The sequence below is a fragment of the Phocoena sinus genome, chromosome 6, assembly GCF_008692025.1.
Source record: "Phocoena sinus isolate mPhoSin1 chromosome 6, mPhoSin1.pri, whole genome shotgun sequence".
Lineage (NCBI taxonomy): Eukaryota > Metazoa > Chordata > Mammalia > Artiodactyla > Phocoenidae > Phocoena > Phocoena sinus.
The window spans coordinates 51,943,607-51,966,937 of record NC_045768.1 but is presented as its reverse complement, the minus strand read 5'-3'; the positions used below and the strand labels follow the sequence as shown (position 1 = coordinate 51,966,937).

At 39.7% G+C, this 23,331-nt stretch overlaps 1 protein-coding gene across 5 annotated transcripts in view; it reads right to left on the bottom strand.

Moving 5' to 3' along the window:
* Positions 1 to 23,331, bottom strand: part of KANK1 (KN motif and ankyrin repeat domains 1) — a 212,680-nt gene that overhangs the window by 123,991 nt on the left and 65,358 nt on the right. For all 5 annotated transcript variants that reach the window (XM_032634663.1, XM_032634662.1, XM_032634665.1 and 2 more), the window contains one exon: positions 2,278 to 2,402. The gene's annotated coding sequence lies outside the window, so the exon portion shown is untranslated. The remainder of the gene's footprint in view (positions 1 to 2,277; positions 2,403 to 23,331) is intronic.

The following is a 23,331-nucleotide window of genomic DNA, read 5'->3' as shown; positions in this document are numbered from 1 at the left end:
GGCATCCCTCTTTGCTCCTTCCTTTTCTGGTACATTTCTACACCTTGGTATCTACACCTGCACCTCTTCAGTCTATCGTTACGTCACGAAGTATCAAGAGTAAGGATTTACAGTCGGAAGGCCTAGAATGCACATTCAGCTCTGCCAGTGACCATTTCCATGACCTCAAGTGAACAAGTCACTTAATTCTTCCAAGTCAGTTTCCTCCTCTGTAAAAAGAGGTTAATGATACCTGGCTCCACCTCCCTCACAGTTATGTTGTGAGGATCAAGGGAGATAATGCATGTGAAAGTGCTCTCTCTGTGAGCTTATAAAGCTCTTTAACACTTTAGTTATTCCTGTTACTACTCTCCCCTCGGTACCCTGACCTTGCATCATCAACAGAGACAGGGATGGTTATTCATGACCTTCAGACTGCTCACAGTGTTAACATATAATAACACCATGTAGTTTCTGCTGTGAATTACTGATTTGGTAATAATCATATTTAATTTAAAACAAGTATAGCTGACCCCTGAACAACGCGGGAGTTAGGGGTGCCAACCCTCCACACAGTCAAAAATCTATAGTCGGCCCTCCATCCATGTCTGGCTTCCTCAGTATCCAGAGTTCCACATCCACAGATTCAACCAGCCACAGATCGTGTAGTACTGTAGTATTTACTACTGAAAAAAATCTGTGCATAAGTGGACCCGCGCAGTTCAAACCCATGTGGTTCAAGGGTCAACTGCATATAAGCTATGGTTTTTTAATTATATGAGCATGGACTTCTGGAAGACAACAGCGGTAGACAACAATTACTGAGCACATACCAGGAGTCATGCACTTGTTCTAGAATCCTTTATATCAACTATCACCTAGCACCACCACAGGAAATGGCTTTATTATTATTTCCATTTTATTGATGGGGAAACTAAGGCAGAGCAGTACTGCCATGATTTGAACCCAGGCAACTACCTCTAGAGCCCATGCTCTTATCCATTGTCCTGCAGTTCCTTTAGTGACAAAATGAGGTCTAGAGTGGAGACACAGAAACCAGTCAGGAGGCTATGGCTCTAGAGGGTTAGAGGCAAGAAGATGGACCTGACCAAGGACACCTGGACTCTTTTAAGAAGGCAAACAAAATTATTCAATTGCCAACTACCAATGTCACTGAAGGCTTAGGGTCATCAGGCACTTCCATATTCTGCTAGTGGGAATACAAACTGGTACAACCTTTCGAAAAGGCAATTAGAACCGTGGCTGACTCAGCAGTGCCACTCGCAATCTGCCCTAGAGAGATCATCAGAGATGTGCACAAAAGGTATTATTACAATGCTGTTTCTAAAACTAAATCAAGAAAAACAAATACATGTCCAACAAAAGGAGATGGGGTAGAGAAACAATTGCATACCCACATGAGTGAACACCATATAGTCATGTAAAATGATGCTTCAGGAAAAAAGGTATAAGCACATTGTCAAGGAAAAGAAGTATGTAAAAAAGCCTGTTGGTATGGGCTTTGGCATCTGACTGGTTCAAGTTCTGAGTGGGTTTACCAGCTATGTGAGCATGGGCAAGTTATTTAATTTTTCTGAGCTTCAGTTTTCTTGTGTACAGACGGGGATAAGAAAGCACCAACCTCACAGAGTTGTGAGAATTAATAAATTAATGTATGTAAAGGGGTTGGTACAAAGCTGGTACAGAGCCTGGCATGTAGCAAGCATGTGATAAATGTTTCTCATTTCCAAAAATATAGCAAGTTAACACACACGACACACACACCCCATTACAAATATTTGTAAAAACAAGTTATTATAAACAATGCAGTAAAATTTTAACACTGGTTATCTCTGGAAGTGAAATAACACATTTTTTTCTTTTAAATTCCCTGTATTTTCCAAATTTTCTTTACTTGAATAAAGCCAGCAATATATTAATACTTAAGTATCTTCATTTTTTCAGGTAGACTTAATAATAAATACTCCTTTCAATTTATTAAGTTTCTCTAGTATAATCCAGTCTATGCATCTTGTGTTTAAGGAAATGGGGTACTTTTATTGATTTAATCTGAAGAGTAATACATTTCCCCCTTTATTCTTCAAACAGCTTGCTCATATTTCATTATATAAAAGTCTTTTCTGCACTCATATACTTGAAGATTAAGAGCACTCTGAAGTGATTAACAGAGCATAAAAGGTAGAAGAAAAGCACAGATTAATGTCTCTTAAAAAGCAAAGTTAAAGAAGAAAAGCATGACAACTTCATGATAGTTATATGGAAAAAAGTATACCTTACCTAAGTATGTAAGGCCAGAAATTACTGCAATAAATATCTCAACTCCATGGACAATTTCCTAGTGTGGTCAAAAGACAGAAGTAATTCAATAGCTCAGCAGTCCATCCAGTACAGTGACAATCATCCTGAAAGAAAAAAAGAGTCTCATTGAGGGAAATGTGATGGGGCAATACTCCTTTCCAACAGGAGAGGGGGAATCAATTACTAGAGACAGCTATGCAGTTTATTATGGTTAAGTCATTCTCCAGTTGGGGGTGGAAGGTGCAGACCAGAATAAAAAAGAACCTAGGATATCATACAAACGTGAGTCTCCTTTGCTTTAGGTAAAAGTTACTCATTAGCTCTAGGGTGTCTCACCACCAGTTCAAAGAAAAGGGCTGGTTCCTCACATCCTTTCACCTTCACTTCCATTACTGCTCTCCATGTATCCATCAATATGTACTTAAGTCAGCTCATGAATACCATCAATTTTTATATTTGGTATCTTTGTCATTTCAGAATCAGACAAGCCCATAAGAAATACATGGCCTTTCTCTGAAAACTAGCTCCACGGAGGGTTTTCTTTGTGAGTGGCAGTTCCCCTGGATTAAAACTTTGGGATTGTTTTCACGTCAGCCTTCTCCATCATTGCCCATTCCAACATCAGTCCACTGCCATTTTCCCTTGAATGTCCGTCCTACTGCTCTCTACTTTTTTTTTCACACTCCTATGTCTCCAATAGTACCAAATTCTCTGGTACCCCCACCTGTGTACAACAGCAGCCTCTAACCTGGCCTCTCTCTGCAGAACACTACCCATCCAATGGCTTTCATTCCATTACGTGGGTAACCTTGGGTGGTCCCCTATCTCCTGGGTCTCAGTTTTCTTAAGTGTAAAATCAAGAACTGATTTCAGTGTTCTCCATCCTCATTGTGCTTTGAAGTCAGATGTGCTGAATCCTGGCCCAATCACTCCAAAAACTCTGACAAATTATATTTCCTCAGAGCTCATTTATTATACGTAAAATGCGAATGATATCATCTACCTCTAAGGTTGCTGTTAAAATAAGAACTATGAGATCTTGCACCTGACATATAGCATGTACAACAAACATCAGTCATTCCAACCCCACCATACAGGATACCTCCAGCTCTAAAGTTCTTTGCTCTTCTCATCTCCAAATCTAGCATTCTCCTACATCCATATCCACAGTGGTAATACATTTCTCTTCCATTAAATGTGAACGCCTTTGCTGACTTTCAGGCTCTTCCATAATCTGGCCCTACTTTATCTTATCTTCCTCCGGCTTCCAACGAACACCTTCTGTCTTAGTCAGGTACGTCTTATTATGTTCCAAAGAACACATACTCCTACACCCTGATTTTGCAACTATTATTCCCCGTGCAAGATACAGCTTTTCTTAACCCCTCTGTCAAGGCCCATCTCGAGTTCACAGACTCGGCGATCACACCTTCCAGATAATTTAACTCACACAGTGTCTCAATGGTACTGGCCATTGTTTTTAGTTTACTGAGCTTAGCTCTCCAGCTGTAAAGCGACTATTCTGATTATTTTTAGTTTGTCATTTTGGCACGGACTACATCAAAGTTTTTACAAACCTGGTATTTTTTGCATCAGCTCTACAAATGCTCTTTGAAATTCATAAGCCTTTGTGCCTTGACCCAAGATTCCGTTGTTAACTCCACTATTTTTGTTTGTATGGAGAGGCTCACACAAGGAGCTTATTCCATCATCACTAAGTAGGCCATTCATAGACAATCCAGGGGCCTTCTCCTAGAGCAAGAGATGACTTCTAAGTCCAATATCTGTAGATTTTGAGTCAAAGCCAACACATTCTAATTCCAAAAACCATTTTATGACCAAACTCCAAGCAGCAGCAGGAATGACTCACAGTAAGGAAAGACCGGCTGCTAGACTTTTACCTCAAAAAAGATGATGGTTGAACCACTAGGACTAAACCAAGGTTCTAAGGGGAGTTAGTAGAAGACACAGTGAAGGTTCAGGGAGATGGAGGAAGAAGAACCAATGAAGGAGACCGAGAGTGGTTACAGAGGCAGGAGGATAACCATGGGGGTGGAGAGGCACATCAACCCAAAGTAAGATAAGGGACTTCAAGCGCTGTGGATGGGAACTAACAAGGTGTCACTAGATGTAACAATTAGTAAGGAGGTCACTGGTGACCCCTGAGGACAATTTTCCATAGGGCTGGTCCAGGATGTGGACTGCAGGGGACTGAAAAGAAGCCAGGAGGGCAAATGGAGACAAGCAGAGACTTTCCTGTTAAGAACTGTGGTTATCAAGCCAAATGCTGGTCATTCTCTACCCTGAAGTTTACTTACCAGCCTGGTAAAAACTCTATTATTCCCTTGCTCCTTGCCTTTCCATATGCACAGAGCTTGACTACTGAAAATAATTTAATGGAAACCCTTCCAACCTCTCTCTCCTGACACCACCCTTGTGTGCCTGGTTTTGGTTCTCTAAGTGACCTTGTGGAACCATTCAACAGCTATATGCTATCAAGTGTGAACATCTAAATTATATTTTCCTGCTCTAGGTAAATGACAGTTATTTATTTAACAAAGAAAAAGAAAATAGACACTGAAATGTATCCGATCAACAGAGCAAAAATCCAGATTCAGGTCAGATACCATATTACCACCTCTGGGTAACCTACATAATAGATCCGAATTGTCAAAAGATAACTTTAAGTGCTTTTTCTTCCTTCAAAGTAGTGCTTGTTCTTTACCAAAAGTTTACAACAATCCAATATGAACAAAGAAAAAAATGATAAGCATCATTAGCATTTTTGACTTTTCCTTCTACTTTGGTATGCTTGCATCACACATCCACAGACATAATAAACAAATGTGTAAGCATATGTCATTTTTACTAAAAGTGAATTCTAGGCATTATTTGTAACCTACTTTTCCCATTTATTTTTATTTTGATGGAAGTGTTGTGTCACTTATTAGCCTTCTATGCCTTTATTTTTAATGAATGTACAATAATCAATTTTAATAAACCCCCCTGAAGCATTTAAGTCACTTCCAATTTTTGATTATGTAGATAAAGCTGAGATGGATATCCTCAAACACACCATTAAGTATTTGCTAGGGATAAAGTCATGGGTCAAACGTATGAAAAAAATATGCATTTGATATTGTTGACAGCTTGTCCTATAGGATGTTTCACCCAATTTGTGCTCTAGTGGTATATGAGTGGTATATAAGTGGTACACTTCTCCATATTCCCTCTAAAACTGGGTAGTATTAATTTTTAAATTATCCTATCTTATAGATTCCAAAAGTTCACTTTTATTAGCATATCTCTGAGGTTGAACATTTTTTTACTTTTCTGCACTTATTGTATATGCCCTTTGTTTTTCTGCTACAGTGTTCATATTATTCATTTGTAGCATCTCTTCATCTATGAAGGATATTATTAACTTGGTACCCTAATAATGCAAAGAAGATGGTATACTAATTGGGAACCTTTGGTTATCAGAAACAAAACCAACCAATTCCAGCCTATTAGAGCCAGAAAGGACCTCTACCACAAGGATACAGAGGCATCCTTATATAAGGATACTATGTATGAACTTTGACACGTGTTGCAAATAGTTCCAATTTTTAATTTTATCTCTAAAATGGAAATACCACTACTTCACTGGTCTACTTAGAGGATTAAAGAAAATACAGGTAAATCATGAATGGAAGTCATTATTGTTAAAGCAAGCAAAAACTCAAAAAACAAACTAAAAATGCTGTTTCTTATTCAGTACTTACTAAGGTGCCTTATTCTTTTGATCCTTACAATGAGCCCATTAGGCAGGTGTTATCAGTCCTCTTTTACAGATGAGATGTAATACGCATGCATAGTTAGTAAAGTAACAATTAGATTTTTATTTTACAAATGAGCTCTGCATTGATCCTAAAAAAGGCTTGGTAACAGAATTATTCTCAGCTGTGTTTTTAGTGATACTTCTTTCTTAAAAGTCATCACGGGGACTGCTCCAGCCCTTGCACCAACAATAAACCAGGTTACTAGCTTCTACACCATCCATTCCTTTAAATTTCACATTAGTGACCTCTCTTCTCCCTCCTCTATGATGTGGCTTTACTATTAAGTGCCATTCTGGCAACAAGATACACATTTCTGTTTAGGAACCAAGGCCACTTCATCAGTCACTATTAACTGAACCCCGTGACAGACACGTTACTAACATTCCAAATACCCTTAAAGGTGCTTCAGCTGCTTACGCATAGTGATGTCTGTAGTAACAGCGTACACCCGAACCTATGCTTTCGTCAGGCGTGAAGCAGCACTGTGCTGTGTAAATATTTTATGCACAGCTGGTACTGAAATTCTAGATGAAGAGGCATTCACAGTTCCTACGTAATATGCTGATTGCCCTAGACCACATATCTTTTTATTAATGCTTTGTGCAAGCTTTGCCATCTTCTATAGCATTCCCCTTGATTTAATCCTAAATATGTACTTCCAAAATGCACAGCTGGTACTGAAATTCTAGATGAAGAGGCATTCACAGTTCCTACGTAATATGCTGATTGCCCTAGACCACATATCTTTTTATTAATGCTTTGTGCAAGCTTTGCCATCTTCTATAGCATTCCCCTTGATTTAATCCTAAATATGTACTTCCAAAATGCACAGCTGGTACTGAAATTCTAGATGAAGAGGCATTTACCGTTCCTACGTAATATGCTGATTGCCCTAGACCACATATTTTTTTATTAATGCTTTGTGCAAGCTTTGCCATCTTCTATAGCATTCCCCTTGATTTAATCCTAAATATGTACTTCCAAAATGCACAGCTGGTACTGAAATTCTAGATGAAGAGGCATTCACCGTTCCTACGTAATATGCTGATTGCCCTAGACCACATATTTTTTTATTAATGCTTTGTGCAAGCTTTGCCATCTTCTATAGCATTCCCCTTGATTTAATCCTAAATATATACTTCCAAAATGTTTTTATTTTTTAATGCATTAGTTGTGCTGTGGCCAAGGTAGCATCTAAAACAATGGCAAAAGGAAGCATTGAAACTGGATGCACTCACAATTAGTCTAGTCACTGAGAATTCTGAGGGTAAAAGTGCATGCGTATGGGCCAGGTAGGTAACTTTCTCGGCAGGAATATTAGCAGAACTAAATTATCCACCGCCAGAAAAGGGAAAAGGAAATCTTTCCCCCATACTTTTATAAATTCAATAGGATTTATAGAAATGCTTACGAGTTTGAAGGCTACTCTTCTGGAGTAAACAGGTTTACAAACTGGCTTTGGAAACATCCAAACAACAAATGCCTCAAACTCCTGCCAGTTAGGGGCAAGTACAGCCACCCATAAATCAGCAGCCACGAGGAAGAGCAGGTGATGCCTCAAAGCGGGGCTCTGCCCACAGGCGACCGCTGCTGGGTGACCGCACAGGAGGCAGGGCCATGCACACCGCCTGCTGCAGCCAGCACTTGGAGAGTTACTGGCTAGGAGGCTTCCTCGATGTTTTCTCTCTGAACTCTCCTCATGCACGTGGGGAGAGGGTTCTGGCTTCCCTGCTTCAGGGAGGCTGTGGTTGGGCTTCCTTAAGGAGGAAAGGGTTTGAGAAGAAACACCATCCCACCCCCACCCCCCTACATACTAAGAGGAGATTCTTAGAGGAGAGTGAGTGTGAGACTCAGAGCAGCTGAAGGCCATACCTGCTCCCTGGCAGCACCCCCAGATGTGTGCCAGAGCCCCAAGACAATGGCCAGATGCTGAGCTTCGTCTCCTGGCTGTGACAAAGCATCTTCCCCAGCCTCAAACATGGCCCAGAAGCAGCAGGGACCGGTGTGAACAGATGACCCAGGGCGCTTTCCTGCCCTCGTGACACGTAGTCAGAGTCTGGAACCTTGGCATGACCCCCTGGGAGAGTGGTGTAGGAAAGAGATCCAAGCCTGACCAAGGTTACTTTCCTACTACCCCAGGGGAGCAGAAGCTTACAGTCAAAACTAATTTGATTCAGGAAAATGCACTATTTCTTGCACTCCTCAGTTTGTGGACTAACAGTCATTCCCAATTCAAATTAACAACTGAGCGAACAAATGAAGGCAGAAGGGTTAAGATCTAGTAACCTACATATTTTTCTGGCAAAATTAGTTTTGTTTAGTTCATTAGTTTAGTTCATCGGCTTCTATCAGTGGGTCAGAATGTCATTCAGAATAAAGAAAGCTTTTAGAGCAGAGATTCATGAGGCTTTTGCGTTATGCAGGCATTTCCCCAGGAACACCCAGCCTCGCTCATCACCACTGCTATTTAAAGGGTCTGCACTAACAGAGACAGGGGTCTCTGGAGGCATCTGAGGCTGATAGCCACAAGGCCTCATGCAGTGGAGTCACTCTGGAAAATTCACCACAATTCAAGACCCTGATTTAGTCTGGCCCAAAGTTTTTCAGATCTAACATCCAGATTTTCTAGGAGCCAAAGATGATTACTCCCCCAGAGTGGGGCTAATGCATAAACACACAGCAGCATGTTAATGGTATGTGTGTTGGGGGGTGGGGACGACAGGGCTTTTGTCCCCTCTATGCAAACTACTCCCTTCTTTGGAATTTTCTGAGCCAGCCACAGGGTCAGAGGTGGGCCTCCCATGCCGCCTCTCAGAGCACACACATCTCGCCCACCATGGCTCACTGGACCACTTAAAGACCTCAGATCCAGGCTGGGCAAATGGGGGCTGAGGAGCTGCCAGCCAGGCTCTGGGTGCAGGTGCACCTGGGAACAGCTCCGCAGACAGAGCTGGTCTGCAGCAGAAAGGTGAGGATAAAGCTGAGGGCAGCAGGGCCTACACACAGAGTCTTTCCAATTCCTTGCGCTTTCCCGTTTTTGATTCTAGGTTGTCTCTGAGGATCCTGGATTCTTTGGAGCACTTCAGTATCCTGACAAAATGCTCCTTAAGTTGGTTTTATTCCTTGCAGTCAAAGATTCCCAACTGAATACCATTCTTTCCCTGTTACCATGTTATCAAGCTAATAACGGGGTGTACTGGGCGAGTGCTGAATCAGACCAGAGGGAGGTAGACCCGGGGTGGGGTGTGGAGCGGGGAAGGACTCCCCCCACCCCACACTATGTACAGCATAGTTCACGCCCTCAACTACAAACAGCTCCCCACTGGCTAGACTCTCTCGTCCCTCCATTTCTGTGTGCCTCCCTGCCAAACTCTGCCTCACTGAAACCCATTTTCCTAGGCTTGCAGGCTGAATACACTACCTGAATATATTAAAAAATACATATTCAGGGCTTCCCTGGTGGCACAGTGGTTGAGAGTCCGCCTGCCGATGCAGGGGACACGGGTTCGTGCCCCGGTCTGGGAAGATTCCACAGGCCGTGGAGTGGCTGGGCCTGTGAGCCATGGCAGCTGAGCCTGTGCGTCCGGAGCCTGTGCTCCGCAACGGGAAAGGCCACCAACAGTGAGAAGCCCACGTACCGCAAAACAAAAAACAAAAAACAACATATTCAAACCTGTGTATAGTCAATTTCTCCTGCTACTTTCAGCTGCGGACATTTTATTAAATCAAGACATAATAGTAAAACTCCAGGACTTATGAATATGCTCTGCTCTCAGTGCCCACCCCTTGCATTTTAAGATATCAAGCCTATGCAAGCCCAAGTAGCTTGGGTCAACATTTTCAAATAGAAGTTAAATATTACACATAGGTAGGAGAAAACGGTTGTCAGAATATTGTTTTCTGACACAGAACTGGTAGGGTCTGGAATAATTTCTCCCATAAACATGCAAGCACAAGTTCTTGAAATGGTAAAGAATGGTCCTACTTGGCAATGGGTATTTTATTTTCAATTGTCACCCTTGATTTTTTCTTAAGAACTTGCATCGATGTTGTGACAATGTATAAACCTAGCTGTTTATGGATGCATTTTTTAAATCACCAATGAGATATCCTCAAACTGTGATACAATCCTAGAGAAAAAAATAAAATAGATATGTATATTAAATTTTTAAAGTATTGTATAGAGGGCTCAAGAAAAACACTTTTCTCTTTTAGGATTAATCAATCAGAAATGAAATATCTAACTGCTATCTGTGTAAACTATATCGTTAATATACGTAATTGTTTACCCTCCATTGTTTGGCACAGGCCAAAAAAAACCCCAAAAAGTTACACTTGAGAGACTGCATATGGAATAAGGAGCATTCAGTCAACCAAAGCAACTTCCTTACTTGGTATCTAGATACATAAAGTAGGAAGAATATTTCCACTTAAAGCAAAGAAAGCAAAAGTTTGATTTTTTTTTTTTTTTAATGATCAGATCAGAAAGTGATTTCCTCTCTGATGGGGTTACCACTTGGCTCAGTTCTGCCCTTTCAACAGTAAGCCCCAGGATGGAAAGCTCTATACCCTCTAGCACTTCTCTCTCGTCTTTTAGTTCTCTGTGGAGGAAGGGACCACATCTGGGGGTGACCTGGGGATGAGGTGGCAGGAAGTCCCCCTCGCTGGGACTCTGAGCAAGGGAAGGGTGTGTGAGCAGGTATCCATCGGTAGTCTCCTCTTGGTCAGCTGCTTTGGAGGGTGCCATATTATCTTCAGTGTGCCCTTAATTCCAAAGTTTAAATGTGAATCATCTTTACTTTCCTGTAAAATTATAAGAGAAGGTACCATCTAAACAGACCAAACACCTAAGCCTCTTGCCTAAAACGAGCGGTTCTCAAATGTTAGCATAAATGGCAATCACTTTGGGGGCTTATTAAAGTACAGATTACTGGCCCCACCTCAGAGTTTCTGATTCAGTAGGTCTGGAGCGGGACAGCTGCTGCTGAAACGGGGAATGACAACTTGAGAACCACTGCCTTAAACAAACAGAAGTGAGTTGGAAGGGGACACAAGCTCTTTAGGAGATGATACAACCAAGTACAATATCAACGGTTGTTTACTAAGCACCCTACCTTAGATACAGGGAACACAATACTTTACAAGAGAAACAAAGTCCTTCCTCCCCTTCTCCCGACATGCCTGAAGTAAAACAGCTGTTCCAGGAAGAAGCACCAAGTTTAGCAGGAAGCTTTCTATTTCTCAAACACAAACTGCATGCCCTATGAGCCAACGCACAGCTCCCAAAATGAAACAGAATATCAACTCTCTCATCAAAGAACCAAAGCAAATGGATGACAATGAGATTACAACTAGAAGATGCTAAGTACCAATGAAGTATGAGGAACATCCTAATGGCACACATGACTGGGGTGAGGACTGAATGCAAGAGACCTCGTGGAAGGCCACCTTCGTGCCTGGCATAGCACCGGCAGCCCAAGTACTAGTTCCTCTTCCATCTCCTGACCTACCTTCTCTCTGTACCTTGAAAAGTCAGGTTCTGAGGGCCTGCTAAGGTCATCTATGCTGGTGCCGCTAGGGAGGCTGGCTGCCCCACTGCTTCCTGCCTCAGGTGCATCACCTCAGCAACCCCAAGCATTTAAACTATACAAACAATTATGGAAAGACTACATGAAGCCAGTGGTTCTCAAACTTTATAGAGTGCATCGCAAGTGTGAGGAAGGCCTTTTAAAAACACAAAATGCAGGACTCCCACCTCCAGGGATTAATTCATGAGGTCTGGGGCAAACCCTAAAAATTTAAGTAACTAACAAGCTCTCAGATGATGCGAACGATGCTGGTTCAGGATCATACTTTGAGAACCATTTGTTAAACTTATTCCTTGCTATTAACTAGAACACTATCTTACCCAATTAATTTATTATATAAAAACAGAAGTCTCTTCTTACATAAAGGACTAAGAATATAGATTCTGTCATCAATCATGTGACATCTCAGGCAAGTACTGAAGTAACTTGTGCTTTAACTTTCCATATGTAAGTTGAGACTACCTACATCCATAGTATTGTAAATCTGATTCAAAGTTATTAACATGTAATTTTAAAGATGTTACCAAGTATCAGTTGTTGCCTTGTCTTTTATAATACTGTTGGCTTTAACTGAAATAGTTTGTAACATTTAAGACAAGTATCTGATTTCCCACATTCACCAGAAAAGACAGAAGAAATCTTTATCCGTGAAAACAGATAAAGCCTAGCAAATGTGAGCCTTCTCAAAATCCAGAATACCCTGAGAAGATGCTTTTGATTCTTCCTCGTGAAAAAAAATTATTTTCCAATCAAGTTCCACTATGTGTATAATGACAGAGCAAATATACACAGGTTTCAAATTTTTAAAACATATATGCTTAAAAAAAGAGAGTACATTCAATAAAGAATTACAAAATATAAAGGCTTCCTCCTGTCGAGAATAGGATGGTACAGGTGTTCATTTCAATACTAACAATCACATAAATGCCAGACTGCAATCTTGGGAGGAAAGAGCTGGAATGGAGGCCCATTTCCCCAGAGTGACCCAGTCAACTGGGTCAGGCAGTAGAATACGCCAAGGAAATGTTCTCTCAAACCTCATTAATTATCAGAGCCCAGGCTCTGGTATTTCAGCACAGACAGCTGGCGGCCTGCCCACTCACCCTCCTCCTGCTCCTTAGCCTTTATGGGATGTTACAGGCATAGAACTTCTGTTACCTTTCCCAAGGGAGGAGTGGGTCTGAGGTGGGCCTTTCAAATATTTGCAGCCCAAGGACCAAGGCAAGATGCTGCTGGTGATGCATCAGTGATTCATACTTCCGTAGGATAAGATGACTCCTTTCACTATGAAGACAAACCAGGTTACCCTGGCAAACATCCTGGTAGCACAGAGCAGAAGTGGATGGGCACAGCCCCATTAATCTCCCTGCCTGACCCCTATAGGCAACTCCTCCTAGCTCTCTACTCTGAGCCTCTCATTAAAAGCTAACTGAAATTACGAAGCTAACTGAAATTCCAAGTTCTTCCATACATAGACCCAAAGGTAAACTGGAAAGAACATTGCTTGGTGAATTTAGGACTTAATTTTATGAGACAAGAAGCTAAAGAACAAAATCTGAATCTTTACTAGATACTTATTAAGCATTTTCCTATAAAATTTTCCATATTTCTTTTTCCCTGAAGAATCCATGCACTGCCTTGTAAACAAAATTATTTCCATTTAATTAATCTCTATGTATCTAAGTTTCTCAGCTGAGACTCTGCTCCAATGGCATTTCGGCATCCATTCAAAAAAAACAGAATTGTGTTAAGTCACTAAATGTAAAATTACATGAGATTATAAGTGCCCAGGGACCAGAGAACATATCTTGGTCATTGTTTCTTGTTAAAAATGTGTTCTTATAAATATTTTTTTTATTTAAAAGCAAATCATAGCTATTTCCTTACCTTTTTCTTTTTTTAAGCAACCTACTTTAACAACTTGTTACCTCATTTGCTAAATTTTAAACAATGCATTCCCAACTAAGGTTTTTTATTTTATATTTTTCCAGTGTAAGTGTTCAGAATTTTCATTTAAGTAGGGCTCCAACATTACAACAAACCCATTAACACGTGTTGCCAAAGGAAAACTATGTAACTTCTGCACTGGCACAACCTCTAGCAATTGTCAACAATCCCTCAGGTGAAGCTTTTCTCTGGCTCTGGTGTGTACATAGCTGTATCAAGTGTCACTGTTTGCCTTGGTAACAATGCCTTTTCTTGTGGAGAAGACACATGACACCACCCTGTCACACAAAACACCCTGCAGCAGAGTTGGTCTGGAATGGAGCACCACAGCTGGGTGGAGGGGCCCAGACCATCCATCCCACCCTGGGGCTAGGTCTACAGGCAGACAGGCACTCACACGCCGCCACCGTGGGAGTGGAAAGTTTTCCATTTTGAAAAGAAAGCAATTGGATAAAATGCATCAAGGGTCTTTCATGTGGTTCCAGTTATTTTACTCACATATACACACACACACACACACACACACACACGTGTAATTTCTGACCCATTCACTTCCCTTCTACTAATATACGCTAAGGAAACAATGTTCAAGAAAATCCCACAGATTTAGGCACACATACATTCATTGCCCTACTACTGTAACAGCAAAAAGTCAGAAACTTAAATTACTGTTCAACTATTATGCAGACATTAAACATATTTACGAAGTCTCATGAAGAACTAATACAAGGAGTCTCAAATAACTATTAAATTCACACATATATATTGACTATATCCCCAAAACTTCCAAAAAACAAATGTTCAAATGCTTAGTATATATGAAAATTAATATAAGTTAATGGAGGCAGATGGTTTTAAAAAGGAAAGTAAGTCTCAAATGCTCAGTTTCTATAATAACTAGTGTGAAGCAGGATGTGCCCAGATTTTATCAACAGCATTAAGAAAATTATTCCTGCCTTTTATGATGATGAAAGTTCCTCTAACAGATTAACTTTCTAGTCAGAGTACGCAGGGACAAGGTCTAGGTCATAGATTAGGTTTCTAGGGACCTGAGTCTTGATTTCTTTCCATATCACAGGCTGTACACCCAGTTGGGCCCACTGGGCAACAGTGCAGCCGGATAGTGAGACTCGGTTATCCCATAACTGTTAACCATGATAAGAAAACAAGCCAAGGCTTCATATTCAGGGCATGCTAAAGATATCATCTTGTCATGGTAAGGAAGATACAGTACAAATTTTTAAAATTAAGTCTAAGTTAACTTTACAGAGATACATCTTTCCCAAATGCCCATAGACACACACATATATTTATAGATATATAAGTATATATATATGAAAAATTCAATACATTCTGCAAAGCAGCAAGGATAGGCCATACTCTAAGCATATTACAACAAAACCATCACAGAAATAAATAACAGGCATTTAAACAAAAACTCAATACATGAAGAAAAAGAAATTATTCTCCCAAATAATTACTGTTTCAAAGAAATATAAACCCTAATATGAGACTGTTTTGAAAATAGCGAAATGAATTAGAATTGGAAAGGCATAAAATGAATAAAAACAGAAGCCCTAATTATCAAATCTTATGGGATCTGGTCAAGGCGAGCACAGAGATAAATGCAAGCCCTAAGTAATCAAAATAAGTGGACTACAGCTCCAAAGGAGCAAAAACACTCATTTGTTTGAAAAAAATTATGACAAAACAAAATACTTCAGCAACAATGAATGCATTAAACAACAGAAAAAAACAGAAATGGTAAATCCAGAGCTTGTTTTAAAATCCAATCAAAGAGGGCGTCCCTGGTGGCGCAGTGGTTGAGAGTCCGCCTGCTGATGCAGGGGACACGGGTTCGTGCCCCGGTCCGGGAAGATCCCGCATGCCGTGGAGCGGCTGGGCCCATGAGCCATGGCCGCTGAGCCTGCACATCCAGAGCCTGTGCTCCGCAACGGGAGAAGCCACAACAGTGTACCACACACACACAAAAAAAAATCCAATCAAAGAGATAAATCTCTTGTAAGTCTACGTAAAAGTGAATACAAGTAGAAAGAAGGTAAGTACTGTGCCATTCTGAGTGGATATAAGTAAGACAATGCTTTGCAAAATGCAGTGGACAGAATGGAGGCACAGCAGGAGGACTGGCAGAGAGTGCGTCAAACAGTTGCAAACGCTTGGTGTCAGGCAGACTGAGACGAGATCTCTGCCCTGACAGCCTCCCAACACCCCACAGTGCAGTGGATCCAGGATGGAGCACCACAGCTGGAGAGAGGAGCATTGGAACCATGTGTCCCTCCCCCAGGGCCTATAGGTCTACAGGGAGACAGGCACCCACACACTGCCATGGCAGTGGACAGTGGTCTCATTTTTAAAAAATCAGTTGGGCAAAATGTATCAAGGGCCTTGAAAGCAGTAAAAGTTTTAAAAATAAATGTTTCTAACTTCTGACCCTATAATTTTGCTTCTAATAATACACTCTAAGAAACTGTTTAAAAATAAAACCACCCACAGATTTAGGCACAAATACATTCACTGCCCCACTATTATAACAGCAAAGCATCAGAAACTTAAACTATTATTATTATAGACTTTAACATATTTATGAAAATATTATTATGAGGAAATGCGTCATTTATAATGTTACATGAAAATGGGAATGAAGGTTGAAGAGATTATACAAAAATATGTACAAATGACTGGAAGGAAAATACATCAACATTTTAATAGTGTTTGTCCCTGATCTAAAAATAGTCTTGAGAGACTGATTTTTAAAACCTCTTAGGCTTAAATGTGGTGAAAGTGAATAAGATAATGCATGTTCAAATGCTTATCACCATACCTGGCATAGAGTTCGTGAAAAGAAATGCAAGCTATCTTCATACAGGGTCACCTTCTACCTCACAGCTGACTAGTTTGTGACTTTAGTCAAACTGCTTAACTCCTGATCTTTGTTTCCCTCTGCAAAGTGGGAACAATCATAGTTACCTGATGGGAGCATGAAGATTAAACGAAACAGAGAACACAAAGTGCTGAACTTAGGCATTCAATAAATGTTAGTACTCTCTCTTCCTCTCTCTTTTTTGGAGACTATAAACTTTGGTATGCTGTACAGTTCTGATGCAGTATAAAAAATTGACTCTAAATTCAATAACATTTGGCCACTTAAAGTTATAAAACATATGCAGAAACATACTCAAATGAGAAGGTCTGACTCTGACAAGCTCATGCATTGCTCCAGATGGCAAACAGGCTTTAAAATGGGGCAACACTGACCTAAAGTTCTGCAAGGAAGGGACCCAGCATGCTGCTTTTCAAAAGAAAACATTCCCATGCAGGTATAAATAGGTTTCACATTCCCAACCATGGCTTCATTTATATGGCACTTCCAAACTAGGAAATCCTGCAAAAATTTTTCTTGTTGACTCCAACCTACTCAGAAGGGACTTAGAAGAAATGAGTTGTGTTCTGTAGAAGAAATCTTTAAACTCCTGTCTGCATGAGGCTGAATGGAAGCAATCATGAAACCATTATTTCCCAATCCAAGAACTACAGGTTAATTCTTAAAGATGGAGCCGCTATCATTTTCTCCCCAGTAGTAACTAGACAGGAAAGGTGGATGGATAGGTGGATGGATGGGGAAGAACTTTACAGGATTAAATGGTCTCCAGCCCTCCGGTTTACTTAAGTTATAAAAACTTTGCCTAATATGCCTAGTGTTCTTCAAAAGGATATAGGCATGGATTTGCAAAGGAAAAACAGAGGAAGTCAGATTTTGGTGTCTCTTTTAGACCTACAGGCATATTTGTGTAAAGGTGAGGCCAGTCACCATTCCAGCCTCACCAGGCCCCTTTTCATTGAAGCTGTCTGAGCAGCCACACTTGTGCCCAGTGACTCTGTCTCTCACTTGCTCAAGCCACCTGTGGGGAACAGAGTGACTTTCCAGGAGAAGCCAAAAATAAGGCTATCAAAGAGATTCACATGAGTTGACCTGACATGATTAGGTGAACTAGCTAAATGAGAGTCTGACTCTCAGGAATTTGAATTAAGCATAGAGAATAAGCAGTTACCAGTGAGGACATCTGCTGAAAGGATATTAGGAAGTGGGAGGGGAGCCATGAAAAGCCAGAGCTGTGTACAAGCCCAGATCACGAGGGGACCAAAAGTAGGAATGAGAAGAAGTAAGTATATGGTGTACCTTTTTAGATATTACTTAATATGAAGCCAGCAAGGTTATCAATGCATTTTAAAACACTGCTTTTCATCTTCCTTATTTTAACATTGCTATTATGTGTTTTATATCATCAGCATAAAACAATCTGAGCAAAAACAACGTATCCTCAATATAGACATGCATAAGTATATAATTTATAAATAAGTGTCTATTTGGAGGACATGTGCTGAAACAATTTTGTATGAATGGGGAATTCTAATCAAAAAAAGACTTCTACTCTGACACAGAACGTGCATATTTTATTACATGGGGAGACAGAGGTGAGAAGTCAGGATGCCAAGGAATGAGTAAAGCATATACTGTGTCCTCTAGGGGCTCACCAACCATGATGTTATAGATAAGAAGAAAACCTGTTATTTTGATCAGGTCTCCAACATATACCTGTTTAGCACCTATGAGTACCCCATACCAGTCTAGGTGTTTTATATCACTTTCCAGAGATCAAACAAGCTACCAGGGCTGAAATGAATTTGTTAGGTCAGAGTCCCTCAACATTTCTGGACCACAGACGAATTTGAGATTCTGATGGGAAAAAAAGCAGTGGGAGTGGGGGGAACTTCTCCCAAACAAAGCACTCATAAACAGATAATTCTGGATTCAATTTCACTGATACTTCTCACCTAAAGCCCAAGGATTAGACACTGGTGGTTTTACTTTCCATTTGAAAATACAGAAATATATGTATAATCAAGCAATCCTAAAATGAAAGATTATATGTTTCAACAATGCACACTTACGAGGTTTATTCATATGCTTATCTTTTCAATAACATATTATTAGTGGTAATGAGAGATGTCCCATCAGAAATAAAACAGCACATTCCCAAACAATGCATGGAACTGACACAGACAGAATATCACTCCAGTTACACGACGGCTATTCAGAACTCTCAGTTAATGGAATATCCACAGTTTAAGACTGAACACAATGCACAAAGAATAGAAACATAGACAAAGTTGCTATATTAGGGGCATGGATAACAGAAGTAGTTTCCTGGCAACAGAGACTTCAGTGAGGGCTATATATAAAATAAAATTAGTTTCTATTAATGGTCAATAAATAAAAATAAAGTCTGACAAAATATTTCATCAATTTGCTTTGAATGGTTTTATACAACAGAACTATACTATACAGACTTGTTTCATTTTTTCTCTTAAACAACCAAAAAAGTACTTGCTGTAATCCCTTTTACATGTGATTAGAAATTACCTGAAATTGTAGCATCTGGCTGTCAGAATGATTTGAGAATCAGTGAATCTCACTTTCCCCATTTGTAAGATATGAATAATAGTACTTATTCCGCAAAGATGAGAAGTACACCTTTTCAAGGAAAAAAATGTTACTCTATGCCAGTTCAGCCTATATTTCACAAATATTGTCTTGCATTCATTCACTAAATATTTAGTGAGTTGCAACTATGAGTCAAACATTAAGAAGACAAAAGTAAACAAAATCAGCCCCCATTTCTTCTTTGATGAAGGTTAGAAAGATTCATCCATTAGAAAGATTTAGGCTGAAAGTTCCATTAGGTGATAGTGACAGCTAATATTTGTATAGAATTTTAGATTATAAAGTACCATCCTATATATCATCTCATGTAATCTTCATGATAACTCTTTGAGAAGAATTGATAATCAATAATTATTCATCACATTTTACAGGTTAAGAAACTAAGGCTTAGGAGTTCAAGTTGCTTACCCCAGCAGTGCAGCTGGAATCCACTGCCCTGATGGTATCAAAACACTACCTCATCTCACTGGAGTTAGGCTTTGGGTGATGAGGATAAAACATGTGCTAAATCATTTTAAGCTCTCTATTAGGAACATGATCTAGAGCAACTTTTTACCTGTTCCCATCCTCTCCAGAAGCAGAAGTAACCAGCTCTGGTAGAGTGTAGAAAATGCAATTCACTTAGTTTGGAAAAGCCCAACTTATCTAGGTCATTAAAAATGGTTAATTTGCCAGCAGTTACCAGCCATGGAGACTCAGGACTGAGTTGCAGCCTGAATTACATCTCCCTTCACTGATTAATTTCTACAGTTCTGTGTGTGTGTGTGTGTGTGTGTGTGTGTGTGTGTGTGTGTCTTGTTTTATTGCAATAGTTGCTTTATTGTGGTGGTCTGGAACTGAACCTGCAATATGTCTGAGATATGCCTCTGTGTGTGTGTGTGTATTTGTTTTTATTTTTGAATTATCAAATCAGTATTCTTTTAACCTTATTCACATATTTACCCTTTCTATTGCATCTTCCTGCAACTTTCTGCTTCCATCTGTGATCACTTTCCTTCTGCCCAAAGAACCCCCTTTACTTTTTTCTTTTCTCTACAGTCCTTTTTGATTGCAGGAATCTTCTGCAATATTTTCCTTACAGATTCTTAACAATTAGTTTGCTACAACAGTATGACTGACATGATAAGACTGAAACATCACCTCTCTAGATAAAATAATCATCTGGTCCTATGTAAAAACTCTCATGGTATTTTTGAAGGGATCTCAGATCATGGTCCAACATACAACCCATTGCCAAAATCCCTTCTACAACATCTCTGACTTGGGGGTGGGTAATCCAACTTCTTTAACATGTCCAGTTCTACTTGGTAAGACAATTTGGCAATAAGTATCCGAAGTCTTTAAAAAAAAAAAAAAAGACTAACTTTGACCCATCTATTCCACTTCTGGGAATTTGTCCTAAGGATATAACCTGACAAGCCACACAGTGATGAGAATCTCCCAAAGATGTTTCTCGTCCATTTACCTCCCTGGTTTGCCCTCTGAAAATGTGGAGCTCAGAACTGAACGCAAGCCCTCAAAGGCAGCCCAACCAAGGCAGAAAACAACGGGATGATTATCTCCTTTGTTCTGAGAGCTGTGACATTAATGCTATTGGAGATGGCCAACAATGTCAAATGGCTGGCTAAAATCTTAAATCTCTTTAACAAGAGCTGCTATTGATCCAGGTCTCTCCAACCCACAGGCACACAACTTTTTTCCCTCCTATCCCAGGTATCACAAAGTTGCATTCAGTAGAGCTTAGTTGTACATTTGTTCATTTTGTCTTCAGCTTTTGGGAGCCTTTTTCTATCCCGATTTCTGACATTCCATTGCTTAGCTTCCCTCCCAACGTTGGAAAAGACATACATTTGATACACCTTTCTTTATCAAAGATCACTTTCTCAAACCAGAACACCATGTCATTTTGGAAGGGCTATTCAAACCATTTTATTTTATAAGACTTTAAAATATTTTTATATTAAAACAAAATGGGTAAAATATGAAATACAAAGTGGATTCATCTTTGTGAAAAGACATGAAAAAAGAGAGGAAGAGCACTTTCAAGGAAAAGAGCTAAATTTAAAGCCTAGGTCACAAAAGTAGAAAAATAAACAAGTAAAACTAAAACTGTGCTAGAAAGTCATGAAACAGGGAACCAGCCAAAGAGAAAGCAACAGAGGGGCTAAAAACTTAAGTTGAATAAGTCAAGTAATAGGATAAATGATTGAATTATCTTAATGGAACAAGGACATTAAATTTTAAAATCCCTCTTTGGATCAATGGAGTAATGAAAAAACAGCTATTAAAAAGGAAAAGCTTATAGTCACTGTGTATAATTTATTTCATTGTCCAAACCTTAGTTTTCTAAGTACCTTTTTATACATCATGGCACCTTAATAATTATACTATTACTTTAAAGTGATCTTGGGTATACATTTATATTTTATCTTATCAAAGAGACCAAATAAGCATGAAATACCATGTAAGGTAAATAACACTGGTGCAACTGACTATTTCTACCTCTTGCATTCTTATCCAGATCACTCAACATATTCAGAATCCTTACTTTATTTTTCTTGCAAAAAGAAAATGAATATGGTAGTGCAATTTATGAGAATGAAAGCTAACATCACAGATTACTTACTAAGCACCCTACAACAACATGAAGTTGATAATATGATTATACCTACTTCACAGATGTGGAAACAGACTTCATGGTTGAATGATATTGTTAGGGTCACATTTAGTAACTGGCAGCACTGGGACTCTAAAACTGGCCTGGCTGACCCTAGAGACTAAGACTCAACCCACACTCAATCAGAGGAGAGCACAATTAAGACATTAAGGTTCCCATATGCTTTGCTGGGAATTACTAAATGCACACTGAACTTCTCTCTCTGCAGCAGATACATACATACATGCACAAACAAGAGAATTTTTATATGGGCAATATACATTCTTAATTTAAAAATAAGAATATTAAACAAGATAAACTAAAGAATAAGTTCTCATAGGTCTCAAGATTTTTTTGAGGTTCATTATGAGAAGTGGCTCCAAAATTTCCCCTCCTCCTTAAAATAAAACTTAAAAAAAATGCTTCTGTATTCAGTTGCAACCTTTTGGTTTCTTCCTCCAAACTAAGCCAAAAAAGACTCCAGAGCAAGAAGAAATAAGAATTGCAACCCAGCCACCCCCTTTCCGCCATCAACCTTGAAGTAATATTTTCCTTAGAGTAGAAAGATTAAAAAGTAGTTTTCTTAAGTATAGCTCTGAAAAAGTTTAATGATTACTTTAAATATGACCAGTGATATTTGTCTACACACAAATTAGTGATATTATAGCAACATGAAGGTTAAAAGTTTTGGTTTTTTTAGAAGGGCTTGTCAGCATCCTTTATCACCACTACAAGGTAATTTTAGCATTTCAAAGGAATTTTTTCCTAATTGTATTCTGAGAAACACATTTTCGAAAACTGTTATGCACTGGGAACCCACAGATCTTGTTAAATCAAATATTTTATATTCCAGTACAAGTCTGGACGCATCAAATCTGTAAGAACTTCTGAAGGCTTTCCAAACAGCCTATGTGATTTAATTTCCAGCCAAATAGGAATCTTAAACTCTTTGGGTTACTGCAGCTAATTCTCAGTCACTGCAAGGAAAGGAGAAATCCAGCAAAGCTTCTGGCACCAAAACATCCCAGAGTAAGGACAATCCCCATCATATACAAATTAGAATATTTTCTCTAATTGGTTTTGGAAGCCTGATTTGTGTTTGTTCCTTTGACTCATTTAATTTAGCAGTGTGGGCAATTATGTCATACACCTAGCACAATGGGAGAGTTCAATCACTGCAGAGTTCACAATGTGTGCATCTGGCACATCTAAGTTATGTGTTGTCATGACACGGTATTGGCAGGAGGAGAGGCAGATGACCTACCATTTTTCCCAGAGTGGGAATGACTCCATGGAGCCACGGTACCACTCCTGACCCTGGTGGACATCTGGATACCACTCTGCTTTGGGTTGTGGATATAGTCTGAGACTAGGAAATGGCCTTCTCAGGGACAAGCTACTGGCCCGTCTAATTTCATGAGCATTATTACTGTCCCCATACCAGTGATTCTCGAAGTGTGGCCCCCAGATCAGCAGTAGCAGCGTCACCTGGGAACT